Raw genomic sequence first — 20,127 nt, forward strand, 5'->3', positions numbered from 1 at the left:
ATGCAAATATGGGCAATTTATGTGATGATTAAAGAAGGCTTTTCTATTTAAACTCTCCCACAAGCATGTCCATGTTAGTTTTCTCCAGGCCTATAACAAAAAGAAGAAATCTGTTTTTCCCATCATCATTTTTGTGAAAATATCACTGCTAATACACAATATAAGTTCTGTCCTTCTGTAAAGTTTCATATCCCTTTGCAACTTCAGCAGTCTGTGTCATTTTATTAATTTAAACTATGAGACCTCCATCTAGAATACAAAGAAAACCAGAATGTGAGGATCTAAAGAAGCAACCCTGGACAATTTGTCAAAACTGATAAATGTAGTGTTGTGTCTCGACTAAGTAGCTCACGGCATTGTGCCCCTGAATCAATTAACATTTAATTTGACTCTTTACAACCTCACTTATCACCATTTTTCATTCTAAGAGAATGGTAGCTTTTTCTGAGCTGACACTCTATGATTGCTCACAAGCAACCACAATTTCAGGCAAAGGTAATAAGAGATTCATGTACCCGGCATACAAAGGATTTGGGAGACCAAAGCAAATAAACAAACAATACAACACAAGGTTTCTAATCAAGATGTACTGTAATACCACTGAGGTTCCTTGTAGCAAAATTATTCACTGCTGACTGGATTAAAAACGAAACTGAAAGGAGGTGCTGCAGGAAAATACATTGCTGTCGGCTTGATGTCTGAATTGAAAGGGCACAAGTAGCTACAGAGACAATAGTTTCCCTGTGAATAAAATGTATGTTGAGATGTGGTATTTTCTGACCTAAGAATCTGTCTGCAAATCTCAGGTGGAGAAGTGTGGAACTCAGCTAATATCTCACTGTGCGTGTCTCGGCTAATATGTCCCTGTCATATTTTGGTCCTAGGCAGGAGAGCATGAGGGGGAAAATATGGCCAGAGAGATAAAAGGTGAGACTATGAAGTTCTTTAAAGCACAGGTAGACCCTACCAACGACATAATCTATTTTACTGGGGTTTCCAAAATAGCCTTTCCCCATACCCATCACAAGAGCACTTTCTTGGGGGTCCTATTTGGGCGACTATAACCCAAATGTCCCAAATCCAATATTTGCCAAATTTGGAGGAAAGAAGAACAGTCAGATGAAGACCTGTTACAAATCTGGCATCTCTAAGACATGTGGGAGCCATTCTACAGCTCCTGGAAGTCCTGAATCTCATGAAGCATGGAACAGTTTGTTTCATCAGAAAGTTTGTGGTTCATGAGTAGTGATGAACTACAAATGATCACAAACCGCCATTTTCCCAGTTCATGCGCATTTATAAATCTGACTAGTAGGGATGCAATGAAATGCCACCTGGTGCAGTGGAGGAAACATGAATGATTTGTGGTGAGGCAACCAAGGTGTAACAACGGGAGGGCAGGTTAGAGATGAAAGCTGCAATAGTCAAAATGAAAAATAACTGGATCATGAACCATGATTTTAGTCAAAGTAGTGAAAAGGAAGGCCACTGAAAACTAAATTCCTTAGAATAATTTAGCATCTTCTGATCTGGTCAACTTTTTTACAAATTAAGTATTTCATTTTACCTTTCATCAACACCAATTAGAAATACTGTTCAAGAGGATTAACCTAGTTGAAAAACATTCCTTTTTTGAGAAAAAATATTTTGCTGCTGAGAATATAATGTTATTCCTGTGCAAGATAGACTGGTCCCTGTGAAGTATGCAATTTTTTTTCCTCTGTAGCAATTTATGCCAGAAGAAAATGTCTAGATTATAATACTTCTTCCTATCAAGTAGATGCTGATTTTTAAAGTGATATTGTGTGTAAATTTTAACTTTATCAGTCATTCTGTACAATCATGTTGCTGATGATATATTTTTATGTTTCAACTGGTCAGAAGATTATGCACAAATAAAATTGTTATGACTTTTGCTGCCATGGTGACATGGAAAAGGTATATGTTTGCCTGGAATAGAAATGTACCAAAGGTTGCACATTGCACCTCCATCAGGGAGAATTTATCAAATAGCTAAAGTGCTGAGACTTTAATCAAACTATATAAGTTGTGGGTTTTTTATAAAAAATGTGAGTTTGCCAAAATATATTACTTTGATACAGAATGGAGAAGCCGGCTGAATTAACCAGTCCAATTAACCTTGGACTGCCAGTCAGTGATGTTGCAATACATTTTGAAGAATGCGCTCACTATAACAGGCCCTGTAACTTCATATATAAAAAGATTCCAGAAATTCAGACAACTGAAATATCAACAACAAATGAGTTTTGTTGTTGTTGTTGTTGTTTAGTCATCAAGTCGTGTCCGACTCTTCGTGACCCCATGGACCAGAGCACGCCAGGCCCTCCTGTCTTCCACTGCCTCCTGGAGTTGGGTCAAATTCATGTTGGTAGCTTTGATGACACTGTCCAACTATCTTGTCCTCTGTCGTCCCCTTCTCCTCTTGCCTTCACACTTTCCCAACATTAGGGCCTTTTCCAGGGAGTCTTCTCTTCTCATCAGACGGCCAAAATGAGTTCTAACCAGTTCCATCTCCAATTAGAAGCTGATCTTTTGTAAAGCTAATGCTTCTGTAAAGCCACACTGGCAAGGAGGCAGGAAGACAGTCTCCCCACTCAGCTGCTTAGTGGTCGATTGAGGGGAGAGGCAGGGAAGCGCCTGCTGGACTCCTTCCACAATTGGCGCCATGTTGCCACTGTCGGGTGCATGTGCTGCAAGGACCCCAGTGAGTGTTCCCAACCAGAAATGGAACACTGCTTCATATCCGTATCCCCCAGGATACTAATACGAAGCTCCCATGTCTAGTTAGTACATTTATATTCATTGTTCCTCCACTGAGCTCAAGCTGTTGTACACAGCTGTCCTTCTTCCACATTATCTTCATGTGAGACAGGTCAAACTAAGAGAAAGGCAGTCTAAATCAGGGGTCCCCAACTCCTGGGCCATGGAACAGTACCAGTCCATGACCTTGGAAGGACCGGGCTGCCAGAATAGATGAGCGGCAAGGAGGAGGTGAGTGAAGAGCGAAACTTCACCACGTGCCAATGTGCTCCTATTAGGTTCTAATGCCATTGCTGATCTGACAGGAGGCAGAGCTCTCTCTTCCCCTGCTGCTGCTAGATCAGCTGTGCCTCTGGCATTAGACTCTAATAGGAGCCTGCACTCCTATTAGGTTCTAAGCCGCTGCTGATTTAGCAAGGCGTGGAGCTTGAACTGAAGCTCACCTCCTGCTCCTCCTTGCCACTCATCTGTCCCAGCACAATACATGTAATGAGCTTGATTCAAAGCTACCCTCCAACAACCTACTGCATGACAAGTACCCTCCCCCTCCCAGTCCTTGGGGGAATGGTGTTCGACTAAACCGGTCCCTGGTGTCAAAAAGGTTGGGGACCACTGCTCTAAATCACCCAGTAAGTTTCATGACTCATTGAGACCTACACATAGAATCTTCCACATTGCACATTTCACCTTCTACACCACAATATCTCATAGAATGTATACAGGTTGCCAGTCCCGTTTTTAACTCTTCCTTTAAATAGAATAGACGTTTTGTGTCCATATATTGTATGTTTTGTGTTCATACATGTAGAATGTACAAACCTTCAGTCTCAGCTCATGTAATAACAGTTCACACACATTGTCGCATCTATGTGATGGGCAGCTCTCTCATATCTGCACCCCAATTTTCTGCTTCAAGTACAGTTATGTAACCTGAGTGGGGCAAAAAGGTGCATTGCTTCCTTACAGCTGTGCTTTGTACCCATACCAGGATTAAGGGTATGGCTAGTTGTTGCTTCGGTGCTGGATAATGATTAGCAATTACTCCTTCCTTTTAAATAATTACAGATTCTTAAAATAACTAGAACAATTATGTGACAACCCCAGACCTACTGGGATATGCCACAGTTTAACTAAGCTGCCACCAACCATTCCCTGTAAGGAGTCACACAGACCAGGAATGGATTTTTAACAAACAAAGGGATAAGGTTTATTTAAATAACACACAGGGAAAATAAAATGATCAAGTGAATAAGATACAGTAACGTGGCTTAGTCTCAATCATGCATACACCAGTTTGGTTCACACAGAACACCTTTAAATAAAGCACAGACCCTGAACCTATCAGTTCTGGCTACCCATAAAGACACCTGAACCTATCAGGTAGGTACTGACTGACACACAGTAGTACCCTGTCTGACACACAGACTCCCACTCCAGCTTCTTCTTCCCAGCTTCTCCACACAAGCTCCACATATATATACAGTACAGCCCCTCCTCCTGATGTCCCGCCTTCCACTCCCCATAGGATGGAACTTTCCCTCCAACCCATGACAGACAGGTAACATCAGTGCTGTATGTAACACCTCCCCTCTTTATAAGTTGTTTTGTAGGGGGAAAGCTAAAGTGCTTTTCTCCAAAAAACAACCTGGATCCAAAACATACAAAAACAGTTATACAATAACATACAATACCATACTTACTCTAGGATAAACATATCAATTAGGCATTTAAACATTTACCATTTACAATACATCCAGTTACCTTTATTCATACAAACCAAACATGTTTAATAAACAAGTACATTTAACCTTTGGTCACCAAAATATATACATAGTCCATGTTTCTTTCGCCGTCTTCATTCTTCGGGTCTTCTTGACAAGGCGTCAGCAACACAGTTCACTGACCCTCTGACCACCTTCACTTCAAAGTCATAGTCTTGCAGGTTTAAAGCCCACCTCATAAGTTTACTATTGTGGGTTTTCATTGTCTTTAACCATTGCAGTGGTGAATGGTCAGTGCACAGAATAAAATGTCTTCCCCAGATGTAAGGCTTGGCCTTCTGGATCGCGTAGACTATGGCCAGACACTCCTTTTCCACGGTTGCCAAATGTCTCTCACCTTTCTGGAGTTTCCTACTCAGGTAGGACACTGGATGCTGGTCACCATTTTCATCCTCCTGGCAAAGAACTGCTCCTACCCCGCTGTTAGATGCATCGGTGTATATGATGAACTCCCGGTCGAAGTCGGGAGCACGCAGCACTGGATAGTTGATGAGGGCCTCCTTCAACCTCTGGAACGCCTCCTCACAGTCGCTGGTCCACGGGATGCGGTCATCAGTCTTCTTCCGCGTCAGATCGGTCAGCGGAGTCGCTATCTCGCTAAACCTCGGAATGAACTTTCTGTAGTAGCCCACCAACCCAAGAAATGATTTGACCTTTTTCTTGGTGTTGGGTCTAGGCCAATCACGAACTGCTTCTATCTTGGCCTCTAGGGGTTTTATCACTCCTCCCCCTACTATGTGACCCAAGTCTTTTATTTCTGGGCTACCCAGCTGCAGTTTGTTCTCTGTGCAGAGCCTAGGCCAAAGCACTTCCTCCCCTGGGTTAAAGTGCCTCTCCCTGGCTTTCTGGTCATCCCAAGCTTTCTTTCTGACCTTTTGAGCTTGGTCTCTGCTGCTAGCTCTAGGTTTCTCTTTAGGTCATTCTTTAACGAGTCTATATATGTCACAACATCTTGTGGGTCATCCTGGGTGATCTGCTCCCAATTTTGTTTGATCAAATCGAGTGGCCCTTTCACCCTTCTCCCAAACAAAAGTTCAAACGGACTGAACCCGGTACTGGCTTGTGGCACTGATCGATAAGCAAACAAAAGGGATTGCAGCTTCTGGTCCCAATTGTTTGGATTCTCTGCCAAGTAAGCCCTAATCATGCGCATCAGAGTCCCATTGAACTTCTCCGTTAACCCATTACTTTCAGGGTGATAGGCAGTGGTTTCCTTGTGTTTAATTCCACAGATTTGCCATAACCGTTTCATGAGCTTCGATGTAAACGACGCGCCCAAATCTGTGATTATTTCTGAGGCAAATCCCATCCTGGACATATACCCCACCAAGGCATCTGCCACTGTGTTAGTTTCGATGTTAGTCAAGGGTATGGCTTCAGGGTACCTCGTGGCATGGTCCACAATGGTGAGAATGAACCTGTTCCCCCTCTTTGTGGCCTTGGGCAAAGGTCCCACAATATCCACCCCTATGCATTTGAACGGAGTGTCAATCACAGGCAAAGGGCACAACTTTGCTTTGGTCCTGTCACGGTTATTCCCCTGCCTCTGACACACGTCACATTGTTTACAGAACTCTTTGATCTGCTTTCCTATTTCAGGCCAGTAAAAATTCTGTGTGATTCTCTGCTGTGTTTTGTTCACCCCTAAGTGCGCAGCAAACATGTCAGAGTGCCCCCTTTGTAAGATCATGGGGCGATACTTTTCAGGTACCACTAGCTGACTTCTGATCCCATCTCCCCCTTTTGAGATATTCCTCAGGGTCTCTCTATATAAAATTCCCTTTTTCTCACAAAATCTCACTGGGGTTTCAGTTGTTAGCTGGGCGTCTGTCACCTGTTCAAAACACTTTTGGAGAGTGGCGTCTGCCTTTTGCTCTTGGCCAAATCGGCTGTCTGTGGTTAAGGTTTCCACCACAGCTTCGGAACTCCCCTCTGCTTCCGTCTCGGGCTCATCAGTACCCCCCTGAACTGCCCCCCTGGTAGCTTGTGAACGTGTAATCACTAGCACCCGTTTCACATGTTCAGCCAGGTCATTTCCCACGAGCACGGCTGCTGGCAGAGTCGATGAAATCGCTAGCCGCCAAACTCCCCTCCAGCCTTGAAAACTTACAGGTACCTCAGCTACTGGCAGCGAGATCACCTGTCCCTCAATCCCCGCCACCTTTATGCTCTCATTTGGGATTATATACTCCCTAGGAATAATATCTGGATGGCACAGGGTCACCTGGGAACAAGTATCCCTTAGCCCCCTATACTGATGGTCAAGTATTCCTACGTCCACCCCTGCGGTTTCAAACAACTGAGAATCTGTTCTCACTAGCAAGCAGCGCTTGACCTCCACAAGAGGACCATTTTCCTCAGCCTGATCAGCAGATGTAACTGTTCCAGATTGAGTAGCCATGGCAACAGGCTCCCTCAGTGACAAGGAGCTTTGCTCTTTCTGGACACAGAACACAGCTTTTGGCTTGGTTCCACTCAAATCATGAGGCACATTTCCTTTTAGCTGCTTTAATTTCTCACACTCTGAGATTAGATGGCCCTTTCCTTGACAGAAATAACATTTTCTGCTGTACTTGGAGTCTTTCTCATCTGGTTTTGGTTTTCCCTCCAAAATCCGAGGTCTTGGTTTCGTGTCTGAGGGCTTCCCTTCACCATGGGCCCCTCCCACTTGCTGGTTTCTCCCTGGTCCCTGAGAGTACTTGCTGTAGGTTTCTTTAGGTTTCCCCATCGCTTTCCCCTCACCCAAGGGCTTTCTTATTTGGGAAATAAAATCTGCAATCTCGGCCGCTTCTGCCACAGATCTAGGTTTCCTTTCCCTCACCTGGAACTTCAGTTCCCCATGCAGGACTGAGTAAAACCGTTCCAGCGCTATCAGGTCTTTGAGCTGCTGGAAGGTCTCTGTCCCCTCCTGCGACAGCCATTTCTCTAGCAGCCTCACCAGTTGGGCCCCCACTTGGGTAAAAGTCTGCTCTGGTTTCTTGGTGAGTGACCTGAATCTTTGCCTCAGCTGTTCCGCATTTATCCCATGTCTGGCAAACACCAGTTTTTTAAACTCAGTGAAATCTTTTAGCAGTTCCTCTGGCATCTCTGCATAGACTTCTGCCAGGCTGCCACTGATTAAAGATCGCATAATGGTCATCTTCTCAGTTTCCCTTACTGAGAAGTCCACAAACGCTCTTTCCACTAGGGAAAAGAACACCTCAGGGCAATCTCCCTTGTGGTACACAGGGAATTTCTTCAGGTCAGCTTTAGACAATTGGCCTCCCTCAGAATCCCTATTGTTATTATTGTTCTGATTCATCAGTTCCAATTTTCTTAACTCAAACGCCATTTTCTCTCTCTCCAATCTTTCTGCTCTTTCCATTCTCTCTCTCTCTAATTCAAATTGTCTTTGTTTCTCTCTTTCCCTTTCCTCCATTTCAAATTGCCTCATCCTCAGTTCATGCTGTTGGGCTATGAGCATTTTCCTGAGTTCTGGGTTCTGCTCTCCCATGCTCTCATCCTGCACTGAGCCAAATTCATCCTCAGAACCTTGGTCCACCTGTGGGTCTTTCACTTCACCCATTTCTTCCATTTGGCTTCGAGTCAAGGGCATAATCCCCCCCCAGAACAGGCTGCTTTCAAAAGTCAAGCCTCAAAATAAAGCGACCACTTTTTTTTTCTCTTTTGCCTCAGAACCAGCCTTCTATAGATTGCTGCTGTTCTTTCAGCACTAACTTGCAACTGTTGCCAGCCAGAGTCTACCCCCCTCTGCTAGGCCTCTCAGCAGACAGGCTAGATCACTGCTACTTCACTCAGCTTTGCCTCAGCTTTTTCCCGCCAAAACAGGTTGCCTCAGAGCTCCCTAATCTAGTCCCCAATCTGAGTTGGCACGTTCTTCCACCGTGAGGTAAGCCTAGATTACCTACGCGCTCTCAGATTGTCCCTGACTAGACCCCCCTTGCTCTGGGCACACTTGCCAAGGCTTTGCTGGACCACTGGACAACTGGACCAGTCGTATCCCACACGCTGGACACCAATCAATGTGACAACCCCAGACCTACTGGGATATGCCACAGTTTAACTAAGCTGCCACCAACCATTCCCTGTAAGGAGTCACACAGACCAGGAATGGATTTTTAACAAACAAAGGGATAAGGTTTATTTAAATAAACACACAGGGAAAATAAAATGATCAAGTGAATAAGATACAGTAACGTGGCTTAGTCTCAATCATGCATACACCAGTTTGGTTCACACAGAACACCTTTAAATAAAGCACAGACCCTGAACCTATCAGTTCTGGCTACCCATAAAGACACCTGAACCTATCAGGTAGGTACTGACTGACACACAGTAGTACCCTGTCTGACACACAGACTCCCACTCCAGCTTCTTCTTCCCAGCTTCTCCACACAAGCTCCACATATATATACAGTACAGCCCCTCCTCCTGATGTCCCGCCTTCCACTCCCCATAGGATGGAACTTTCCCTCCAACCCATGACAGACAGGTAACATCAGTGCTGTATGTAACAAATTAAAAAATAGGCCCCTCTGAAAATTTTTGTGAATTAGACGGTATGAGTGCACAGCAAAAATGTCAGCTGGAAATGTCAGCTGATTGAAGATGATGTTTTCATTATCACAGTTATCATTATTACCTAAGAAAGGGGTTGTCTTCACAGGCTCATTGGATTAGACTGGATTGGACTAAACGGGATCACTATATGTCAAGTTGATGTGTGCTAATTAGTGCAATCCTAAAATCTAAACCGCATACATACGTCAAATGTCCGTATTTGGTCTGGCTCCTTCCTCTTTGAATTTTCCGTATTGTGAAGTAGCTTAACAAGACAGCTGCCATATTATATTGGAAAATAGAGGAGCAGAAGAAGGGCAATGCCAATGTGCTGCATCACTTACAGGGGTAAAAAAGAAAAATTGAACACTTCCTCCTAGAACCTGACCACAGCCAAATCTACCAGTAACTGGTACTCACCATTGAATTTGGCTGCAAGTAAGGTTTCAGGAGGAAGATTTCAATTTTACTTTTATGTTTTTTAAATGATGCAGTGCATCAGTGCTGCCCTAATACAATGTAAAAAATTACTCCCTCTGCCTCTCCACGAAGAAGCAGAGAAAATGTTTAATTTCCCAGTATTATGAAGTGGCTGTCTTCTTAAGCCACTTCCGGATATGGGAGGTACAACAGAAGTCAAAGATATATTGCAAATTGATAGCAGTAGGCTCACTTTGGTTCATTTCCAGTGATCACATTGTGCTGGAAATGGACCAAAACAGAGTGGTCCTACTTAACCACCCCCCAAAAGTAGAAGCCCTTGACAGGCACCCAGAAAGATACAGGTAGGAACACTCTGAGTACAGGCCGGTTCACTCCAGCAATTATATTGTGTGAACTAGCCTGTACCTACAGCAGACCAAACAGTAGACTAAATGCCTGTCTGATTGCACCCTAAGTTGAAAAAAACAGCCTGTATACTACCTTGGCCCTTGAGGACTTGAATATTATTGTTTTTAGTATGAGACAGCCTGTAACTTCATACCTGGAACAGTCGTTTGTTCTACTTTTCAATTTTGAATTCAGTTGTGTTCTCCCTCCATCTAGCAAAAAAGAAAGCACGTTTGTTTGTCCTGCAGCAAGAGTTTGTTTATTCCGCAGTTATAATGATGAGTAGAGCAGTATTGGGTGCTTGCTTATTGCCAAAGGCTAAAATAAAGAGATAAGTGAAAATCATCTAAAAATATAGCTACCCTAGGTCACTCTCTCTTTTAATATACCTACTATACTCACAAATCATAATGACTATTTTAAGTCATTTCCTTGGGTATTTGATGGTAAAAGAAAGAAATGGAAATACCCTAATGTGTTTTTGGAGCAAAAATTAATATTAGACTCTGTCTTATTTTCGGGGAAACACGGTAATAAAGGTAGTGAGAGTGAAGATCCCATCCTTTTCTTGCCCCTGGCCTAAGTCCTCATATCCACTCCACTGGTGGAGCAAAGGGATTGTCTGGCATTATGTGTCTCCACCCCACCAAAATGTACCAGCTAGAAATGTAGCTGCCCACATAATGAGGAAGAATAGTTATAAGGTTGTCCTCAGACCCTCTACAGACCTCATCATATAGCAGAATATCACAACATAGGTGGGTAAGGGAATCCAAACTGGAAGTGCCCAAGGATGCTTGAATGGATGCTTCTGGGGTTGAAACATGGTGACTGAGACCTATTTAAAGATGAATTTCTGATCCTGGAAGGTCCTAGAAGCAGCAGCTCCCCTTTTTTTGTCAGAAAAAGAGCAGGTGGAAGGGGGACTGCAACAGTACCCGTAGGGAAGTCACCTACAGAACACAGGGAATCTCACACCCACTATGTTCAATTGATTTCTGCCATCTGGATGTTTCATTTAATGCTTTAAATGTTTTATTTACTGTACTTAAGTTAGAATGTCTAATACAGGTTGCTTTTATTACTTTAAATTTATGTTGATATAATTTAAGATTGTTTTATTAGAATTGTTGTCCATTGTCATACTTTGTTGTGAACTGCACAGAATGGTCCTTGGTCAGATGGGCAGTATACATACATACATACATACATACATACATACATACATACATACATACATACATACATACATACATACATACATACATACATACATACATACATACATACATACATACATACATACATACATACATACATACATACATACATACATACATACATACATACCCCTTATCTATGTATATCATTGCATGCCAGTATTTTGATGCAAATGAGTGATGAACCAATCAAGTATCCAGGATTAGAGGGCATGAACCAATCAAGTATCCAGGATTAGAGATGGGCATGAACCTCTGGTTTGGCGTTTCATGCCATTTCGTCTTTCAGATAAACAGGTGTTTGGCTTGTCCCAGTCCTGCCTCCTCCAGTGGCTCGCCCACTCAAGAGGCAGCATCCCGGCTTCCCTGCCCCACCTCCTCTAGGTGCTGCCTCTGAGTGGGTGCCCACCAGAGAAGGCGGGGCCAGGAAGCGCGGAACAACTGCTTATTCAAAGGACAAACCAGTGATTTGTGTCTATCTCTATCCAGGATCAGTTATCCTTAAATACCCTCTTTTTCAAAAACTTGGATGAAATGGCACATGGGGAAGAAATTCTCCTCCTGACAAGTAATTCAACAAATCAAATGTGTACTTGGAAATATTTTTTATATTACTGCAGTTTTATAAGTTCAAAATGTAGCTGTTCTTTATTAGAAATTCCCCTTCAGGAAATACAACATAATGGAAAAAGTTTAGTTTAGAAGGCTTCAAAGATTAGACAGATCCTGATGGAGCTATCAAAGATCTGTGGAACAATGTTAAAACAGAACTTGCCAACATGTTTTCTGCAATTTTTCCCCAACAGTTAATCTAATTAAGCCTTCTAGGCAGGTTACAGTTCCAATGGGATCTGAATTCAGTTTAAATTGAAGGGGAAATATCAAAATGTTTAAACCTGTGATTGATGACCTAGTTATACTGTGATAAACCTGTATTTGTACTTTATCATATATAAGGATACCATTCAATTACATGTGGGAAATGGCATGTGTAATGTGAATTAGAAGATGGTAGAGTGTAGTATTGGAGGTATTGTGGTGGCCATGGGAGATCAAAGGTAAAGAGCAAAGTGGAAGGCTGCCTCCCAAGTTTCTTTTAGAAAGTTGTCAATAGTTTCGTTGTTGTTTTGTGCCATACATAGAGAACTTGCTGAAAAACAGCCATGACAATTGTATATTGATGAGAAAGAGTTAACTGATGGAAAAATGTGTCAGCTTCTGGGATTTTCCTTGCTTGGTGTCTCTGTGAATGGTAGTGAGCACAAGAGGGTATCCTGTAGACCAGTGGTTTCCAACCTTGGGCCATCAAATATTCTTGGACTAAAACTGCCCGTACTCTAGGATCAGGCAAGGAGGCCCTTCTGAAGGTGCCATACCTGAAAGCAATGAGGTGGGTGGCATGTCGAAATAAGGCGTTCTCTGCTGTTGTCCCCCAACTTTAGAACATCCTCCCTATAGAGATCCATCTGGTTCCAACACTTTTGGCTTTTTGGCGCCAGGCAAAGACCATTCTTTTTAACCAGCATTTTAATTAAACAGTATCCTTTAGCTGGCGGTATGAGCAACAGTATTTATTAATGATAAATTAACTGTTTTAATATAGAGTATCGTTACAATATTGGGATTTTTCAATGATTTTAATGTTTTTCTAATGTTTTAATATTGTTGTACACTGCTCAGAGACCATTGGTAATGGTGCAGCTAAAAAAATCTTGTAAATAAAATAAATAAATAAAATAAATAAATAAAACTCCCAGAAGCCTGGGAGCCTTCACCACTAGTTGTGCTGGCCAGGATTTCTTTGAGTTGTAGTCTAAGAACATCTGTAGACCATCTTGACTGCTGTAGACCATCTTGACTGCTGACACTGGTGTCATTAACATTCCAAGCTACAGTGGTGCCTCACACTACAACGTTAATTCGTTCCAGCGAAATCGCTGTAGAAAGAAAACGTCTTAATGTGAAAATAAAAAGCCCATTGAAACGCATTGAAACCCCTTCAATGCGTTCCAATGGGCTGGAAATGCACCGTCCAGTGAAGATCCTCCATAGGACAGCCATTTTCAGTGCCTGTGCAGCGAGAAATCCATCCCAGAAAACAGCAGGGAGCCATTTTATTTACCCGGTGGCCATTTTGAAACAGCCAATCAGATGTGCAGCTTGCCCAGGAACACAGAGGCTGGCTCTTCTGGGGAGCACAGTGAGGAATTGAATACCATACCTGATGCACTGAGCTATACAGGCAGCATATTAGAGTATGGCAAATAGCCTTGTCATTAAAATTGACTCAACACAGTAGAAAGGCCAGAGAGGGACTGATATAAAAGATCAATTGTATGCCTATTTTTGGTGAATGAGGAAGGATAGTAACTTAAGAGGAAAACTTGGAAAAATATACAGATCTTTACTGTCGTAACTGGCCAAGCTAGCTGGAGAATTTTGTAAACTACAGCCGACAAATAATTTATCTAAGAGCACAAATGTGTGAGACATCATTCTGGAAAGTTTAAAAATCACCATCATCATCATCTTAGAAGTACAGAGCTGGAAGTGACCCTATGGATCTTTGAGTCCAGCCTCTTGTCAAGAAGGCACAGTGAGGAAATGAATTCCCAACCTTTAGCTCCACAGCCAGATACCTAAACCAATGACCTATCCACCTTGAACAACTACTATCCAAAAGTTGGCACAGATATTTACAGAGTTCTGTATTAAAATGATTGCTATAGATATATTTTGTGGGGGGAAAGACACAGTCTTTGAACTCTATAATTCTAGCTATGTTTTATTCGCTGAAATCTTTTTGCTTACTATAATCAGATTGTAACTTTAGTTCTTCTTTGATAACCAAACTGTCCCTGCCATGACTCGTAGTGGCATGTGCACATACACTGCTTTGGTACGTGTGCATGTGGACCCTACGAATCACATGGCGGCACTTTATTTATCAGAGAAGATTGGACCAAAAATTACAGTCTGACTTATGCCAGGCAATAAGACCCAGTAATTGAAGGATATTAGCATAATGACAAGATGTATCTATTTCCCACTTAGATATTTCCTAGTCCAGAGTCTATGAGAAGGGAACAGAATTCTGAAGAACAATGTTAACACTTCACTCTAAAAGTCTGTATGCACAACACAGATATATCAGTTTGATCCTACATTAGCCATCACAATGCCATCCTATGGACTCCTGGAATTTGTATTGGGTTAGTGCCTAGGATTCCCCATTACACAGTTCAAATGCCATGCTCTTCTTCCAGGCCAGCAGAGGAACCATGAGAAAAGAATTCCCCCAGCAGCACCAGAAGACAGACAAGAGGCCTCTTTGGCAAACAAAAGGTCCTGAGATCTAGTAAATCTAAAGCCACCCTTCCTACAGAACTAATTGTCCAAGATGGGGGACATCCCACACCCAAATTTTGGTGTGACTGTCTGTTTATTTCATTGAGTTGCTACTGATTCAGAATTCCCTGTTTAGAGGTTTAATACCAGCTATTGTACACAGAGGAGAGACCTTTTCCTGCTTTGTTGTTGTTGTTGTTTAGTCGTTAAGTCATGTCCGACTCTTTGTGACCCTATGGACCAGATCACGCCAGCCCCCCCTGTGTTCCACTGCCTCCTGGAGCTGGGTCAGATTCATGTTGGTAGCTTCAGTGACACTGTCCAGCCATCTCGCCCTCTGTCATCCCCTTCTCCTCTTGCCTCCACACTTTCCCAACATCAGGGTCTTTTCCAGGGAGTCTTCTCTTCTCATGAGATGACCAAAATACTGGAGCCTCAGTTTCAGGATCTGTCCTTCCAGTGAGCATTCAGGATTGATTTCCTTTAGAATTGATAGGTTTGTTCTCCTTGCAGTCCAGGGGACTCTCAAGTGTCTCTTCCAGCACCACAGTTCAAAACAATTCAATTCTTCGGCGGTCAGCTTTCTTTATGGTCCAGCTCTCACTTCCGTACGTCGCTATTGGAAAAACCATAGCTTTGACTGTGCGGACCTTTGTCAGCAAGGTGATGTCCCTGCTTTTTAAGATGCTGTCTAGGTTTGTCATCGCTTTCCTCACCAGAAGCAGGCGTCTTTTTCGTGGCTGCTGTCACCATCTGCAGTGATCATGGAGCCCAAGAAAGTAAAATCTGTCCCTGCCTCCATATCTTCCCCTTCTATTTGCCAGGAGGTGATGGGACCAGTGGCCATGATGTTAGTTTTTTTGATGTTGAGCTTCAGACTGTTTTTTGTGCTCTCCTCTTTACCCTGCTTAGCATTCTGCAAATGATCCAGGGGAACCTGAGTAGCAGGTTGCCTCCTTCCCACTGCCCAATTTCATTTCCACGTAGCCAGCAAATGTATAGTTTAGGATTGTTCCATTTGTCATCTTGTTTTAACTGCTTGCAAAATATATTTTCATGGAGGTGCTTCCCTTAGTGTTTTTTAATCTCTTTTCTCAGTATGGTTGAACAAAAATTGGTTATGTTCATTTATTTAGGACGGTATGGGGAGTGGGTTGCTAAAGATATCATAATCTTGTAAAATAGAATAAGTGGGAAATAAGTGATTTTTTTTTCCTTCAGATTACATTAGAAGGCTATCCTTGTGCATACAAGATTGCCATCATTTGAATTTCTACCAGAAAAACTCTCTAGGGTATGCAAATTTTGTGTAAATAAAGCAAAGTACTTGCTAGATCAGTTAATGCTTTTGCATCCTTTTTAAATCAAGGGAGGAGTGCAAATTCTTCCCTCAAAGGGAATGATGGAAATAATTACATTGTCTAAATGTCAGACAAGTGGTACAATGTTATAGTCAGAGAATTCTAAATCATTATCAGACCATTTTTTAAATCAGAAAACATTTCATTTTCTGTGGAAATGTTGCCGCATTCCCAGCAGAATCAAGCAAAGAACACGGTTTCTTGATTTGGAAGAAAGCAAACAAAAAACAAGCATCTCCACATTATTTCTTTTGTCCCAAAAGGGAAAAATCATCATCATCATCATCACACACATGCATGAACGCACAAAGAATTTTAGTACTGCAAACACAGCATTGGCTCACTTTACTAAGATTCTGGTGCATTTATGTCTGTGTTCGTGCACACTTTTTAACTTCATGTCCTCGAGTAAAATATATGACATTAAAATGGCTCATAGTTATTAAATTAAGTGGCTGCTCTATGAACCTTTAAAGGTCTTTGTGAACATTATTTTTAAAATTTGATGTATCTTTTTGCACAACTAGCTATGCTTTTAGCTATGGATCCAGAGTCTGAGAATAAAATAACCTGGTTGTTCCATACCTTTCCATTATATACAACTCTTTGGGGAAATGTCCCTACAAGGGAAGGGTTTTAACCAGCAAATAGAAAAATTGATGGCTCCATTATTTCTGTTTAAATGGAAAAGAGAACAGTTAAATTAATTTTTCAACATTCTGAACCTATTTAAACTGAGAGGTAGTAACACCAGATGGTAGCTAAGAGAGAGGAAGTAGAATACACCTTTCTTCATTGCTTGATTATTATTTTTAAAATAGTTGCAATTATAGGGGGTACCTGGTATAATGTAGTGTATAGAATAAAGGACTAGGATTCAGAGACCTGGCATGGAAACTCATTGGGAGATGGAACTGGTAAAACCTTATAATGTACCTTGAAAACCCTATTAGGGTCATTATAAGTCAGATCTGAATTGATGGCACACAACAACAAAGTTGCAATTATAGTTCCAAGTCCCAAGAAAGTAGCTAGCTGCCTTTAGAGTTGCAATTTCCAAAAGTAATTATTTCTTTTTCTATTTAGTTGTGGGGAGGTATGTTTTTTTTTAACAGAAGTATCTGAATGGCTTTTATTCAGTAGCACAAGGTACAGTGCAAGCCATCTTTCAATTCAGAGCATGGTTACCTTTGCAAAAAAGCCTTGGTTTTGAATCAGGTTAAGAAGGTTTGGAATCAATTTTAAAATATCTGTTTATGTGACTCACCACTTAGCACATTTTGGGGGGGAAGGGTTGGAAAATGAGTTATTTTAAACAGCCAGGAGGGGGTTGTTTATTTTAACTAGATGGGGAATCTGATTTCTTTTGAATCATTTGCATGTGTCAGAGTATTAATTGCATTTTGAGAGTCTGCCAAAATGAGTGCCAGGTCCAATGGGGGGGGGAACAAATTGTTTATTTATTTATGTATTTATTTTATTGCATTTATACCCCGCCTATCTAATCAAAGAACCACTCTAGGCAGCTTTTACCTCCATCTTTTTTTTTTCCTCAGACAAGAATGCAAACCATAGAATGACAAGGTGGAAGAAGGGGAGAGAATACAGGCAGCCACAAAGAAAACAGTTCCAGGAGGCAAAATGGTAAAGCAGAAGGAAAGGGGAAGGGAGAAACGCAGGAGGCCTCACGCAGCCAGGCCAAGTGCACATGCATACATGTGTGCACACACACACTGGCAAGGAAGAGAAAAACCTGGTGAGTCACATGCACTGGTTGGCTTGTGGGCACCTCCAGTCCCAGCCACCCGCCCTAATTTCCTCATCCGCACAAACTGTCACCATAGCTGCAGAAGGCAGCAAGGCAAGGCCCTCCTTTAGGCAGCCAAGCAAAAGAAGCGGCAGCTTAGCTCCTCCCCAGGTGATCAGCCCTTCTTGCTGCCTGGGCTCCAGTACAGCACGTGATGTTGCCACCACCATCCCTGTAGGTGACCACGAGGATGGGCACACAGGAACAAAAACTACACAACGTTAACTCCACTTATAAAACTCCCAACTAGCTCCCAATTTAATTCGTTAATGTAAAACACACCCTTAGTTAATTCTTGTGGTTACTACTTCTAACCAGTGCTTGTGGTTACTACTGGGAACAAGAATTAAAAGTAACAATTTGTTTGGTTGCTTCCAAGCTCTGGTTATGTTTATGTATTTCTCACCACACTATCTCATCTTCAGAAGCGTTGGAGGCAGGGTTGCTGGGTAACCGGGTGCCCTAAAGTCAAAGAGAACTGTTTGGTTTCTCCGAGTCTCCTAGCAGGGAGACCAATTTCAGGGTGAGTAACACTGAAGGAGGAGAAAGATTTTCTTGTGTGTGGTCGCTTGTAGGTCTCCTCCCAACTCGTACCAAGGCTCACTGATTTAGTGGGGAAGTATTTGCACGTGTGTTGCAGTTGCACAATTTTGGCACACCAGAAAGGCATGAGTGAGGGTAACGGGGCAGACTAAGGAGAGGGCTAGTGGTATGTGTAGTTAGGCCGTACAAGTCATTTGGGGGAAAGCTGTGAGCTGAGTCGATCTGAGGTGACCTGACCTGACATGACTACCTTTATGCAACTCAATAACCTTCTTGTTCCTTGAGCCCTCTTACGATATATGAACACAACTCTTTCACAGTGGCCACACCAGTGCCCTGTGCCATGGCATTGCAAATCTCCTTGTCTCAAGCTTGGGCCCCAAAGTTGCAGGGAACAGAAAGATGATGAGTTGGGAACTCTCGTGCAGAGAAGCAGGTGCTGCCAGGAAGCTCAAGGGGCTTCCTGGCTGAAAGTCATCCCCTTCCCTCTCACCCCTCAACATATTTCTAGCTTCTGTTGAAGTGCAGGAAAAGGGAAGAGAAGTTTCTTCAGTTTTACTTACATTTAAATTTTGGTGTCCCTTCAGTGAGCTTAAGGTAGCATAGATGGTTATCATTCCTTCCAACTCAGTAAATTTTTAATAGATCAATAGGGACTGTAACTTAGATTGCCTACATTCTAGCAGAACATTCTAACTAGTGCACCATGTTGGTTCATTAGCAAAGTGAGAATTCACCATCTTATCACCATCTTTAGATGTGCTCCCTTGAGTGCCGAAAGACATCTTGTTGACGTGGCTTGTGACTTTCCTCAATTATGTATCTTGCGTTTAGAGTATTTCATTTTGTGACTGGACACCGGAAGGTAAATACAGACTTCATTAGCAAGCCTGATTGTCAAGGCATGAATCTCTTCTGGAATTGTGGAGGAAGCGGTTATTTAAAGGAAATAAACATCCCCCTGAATGGTTGATTCCTTGAAAGTGTTATTTTCATTTATAGTTTAGGGCTGAAATCCTGTTGTTTGGTGTAGTAAATCACATCTAGAGTAGGCCCATCGAGTCAAAGGAATTTTTGGAAGAGATGGATCACTAAATCCCCACTGATTCAATGAGTCTATTTTAATTGCAACTTACTATGCTAAGCAACAGGATTTCAGCCAATGTTAGTTAAATTATATAAGACACTAAGTGTGGTGTAGTGGATAGACTAGGACCAGGACTCTGGAAATCAAGGTTCGATGCTCAGCCATGGAAACTCACTGAAGGAGTAGAAACCACTCCTTAAATATCTCATTTACCTTGAAAGCCCTGTTAAGTTGCTATAAGTCAGTTCCGACTTGACAGCACGTAACAAGAACAGTTAAATCATATACTACACTTTCAGTTGGTTTACAGGGGTGGGCTCAGAACCATTTTGGGTGACCTTCACCAAACATAACTTACATTTGATGTGCTGTTGATAGCCCAGTGTAGTAGACTTACACTATGTAATACTTTTTTCCCATGCAGTACACCACAAGAACAATAGACAGGTATGTTCACTTGTCAGTTTTGAATAGCCATTCCCTCCCCTCCCCTCCCCTCCGCACATCCAGTACGTCCTGTTTACAAGAGAATCCCAGTTTAGCGAGGCATTATTTTCTGTTTTGTCAAAGATGAGTTGCAACTCAGTATGCAGAGACCAAGTGGGTGGAAGAATGCCCAAAGTTTAGCATTTCTTTGTAACCAAAAATCAGGCTGAGTGAAAGAACTGAGAGTAAAACCTTTGTAAAGATGTGATGTTCCGTTCTATCTCAGTAATTCTTCTTGTAAGGATACATTATCTGTCAAACACAGCATAAGAGGCCTTGGAGCATCTCTGGTTAACTTGTAAAATCAAACGTTAAGCACATT

At 42.3% G+C, this 20,127-nt stretch overlaps 1 long non-coding RNA gene across 2 annotated transcripts in view; it reads right to left on the reverse strand.

Annotated features, from left to right (window-relative positions):
* Positions 1-20,127, reverse strand: part of LOC144587781 (uncharacterized) — a 244,065-nt gene that overhangs the window by 91,520 nt on the left and 132,418 nt on the right. Inside the window, exon 2 of one of the 2 annotated variants that reach the window (XR_013542924.1) lies at positions 3,962-4,426. The exons of the other annotated variant lie outside the window; for it this stretch is intronic. This is a non-coding gene — a long non-coding RNA (uncharacterized LOC144587781). Of the gene's footprint in view, positions 1-3,961; positions 4,427-20,127 lie in introns of those variants that run through there. 2 annotated transcript variants of the gene reach the window in all.

Source organism: Pogona vitticeps, chromosome 3 (assembly GCF_051106095.1).
Source record: "Pogona vitticeps strain Pit_001003342236 chromosome 3, PviZW2.1, whole genome shotgun sequence".
Classification (NCBI taxonomy): domain Eukaryota; kingdom Metazoa; phylum Chordata; class Lepidosauria; order Squamata; family Agamidae; genus Pogona; species Pogona vitticeps.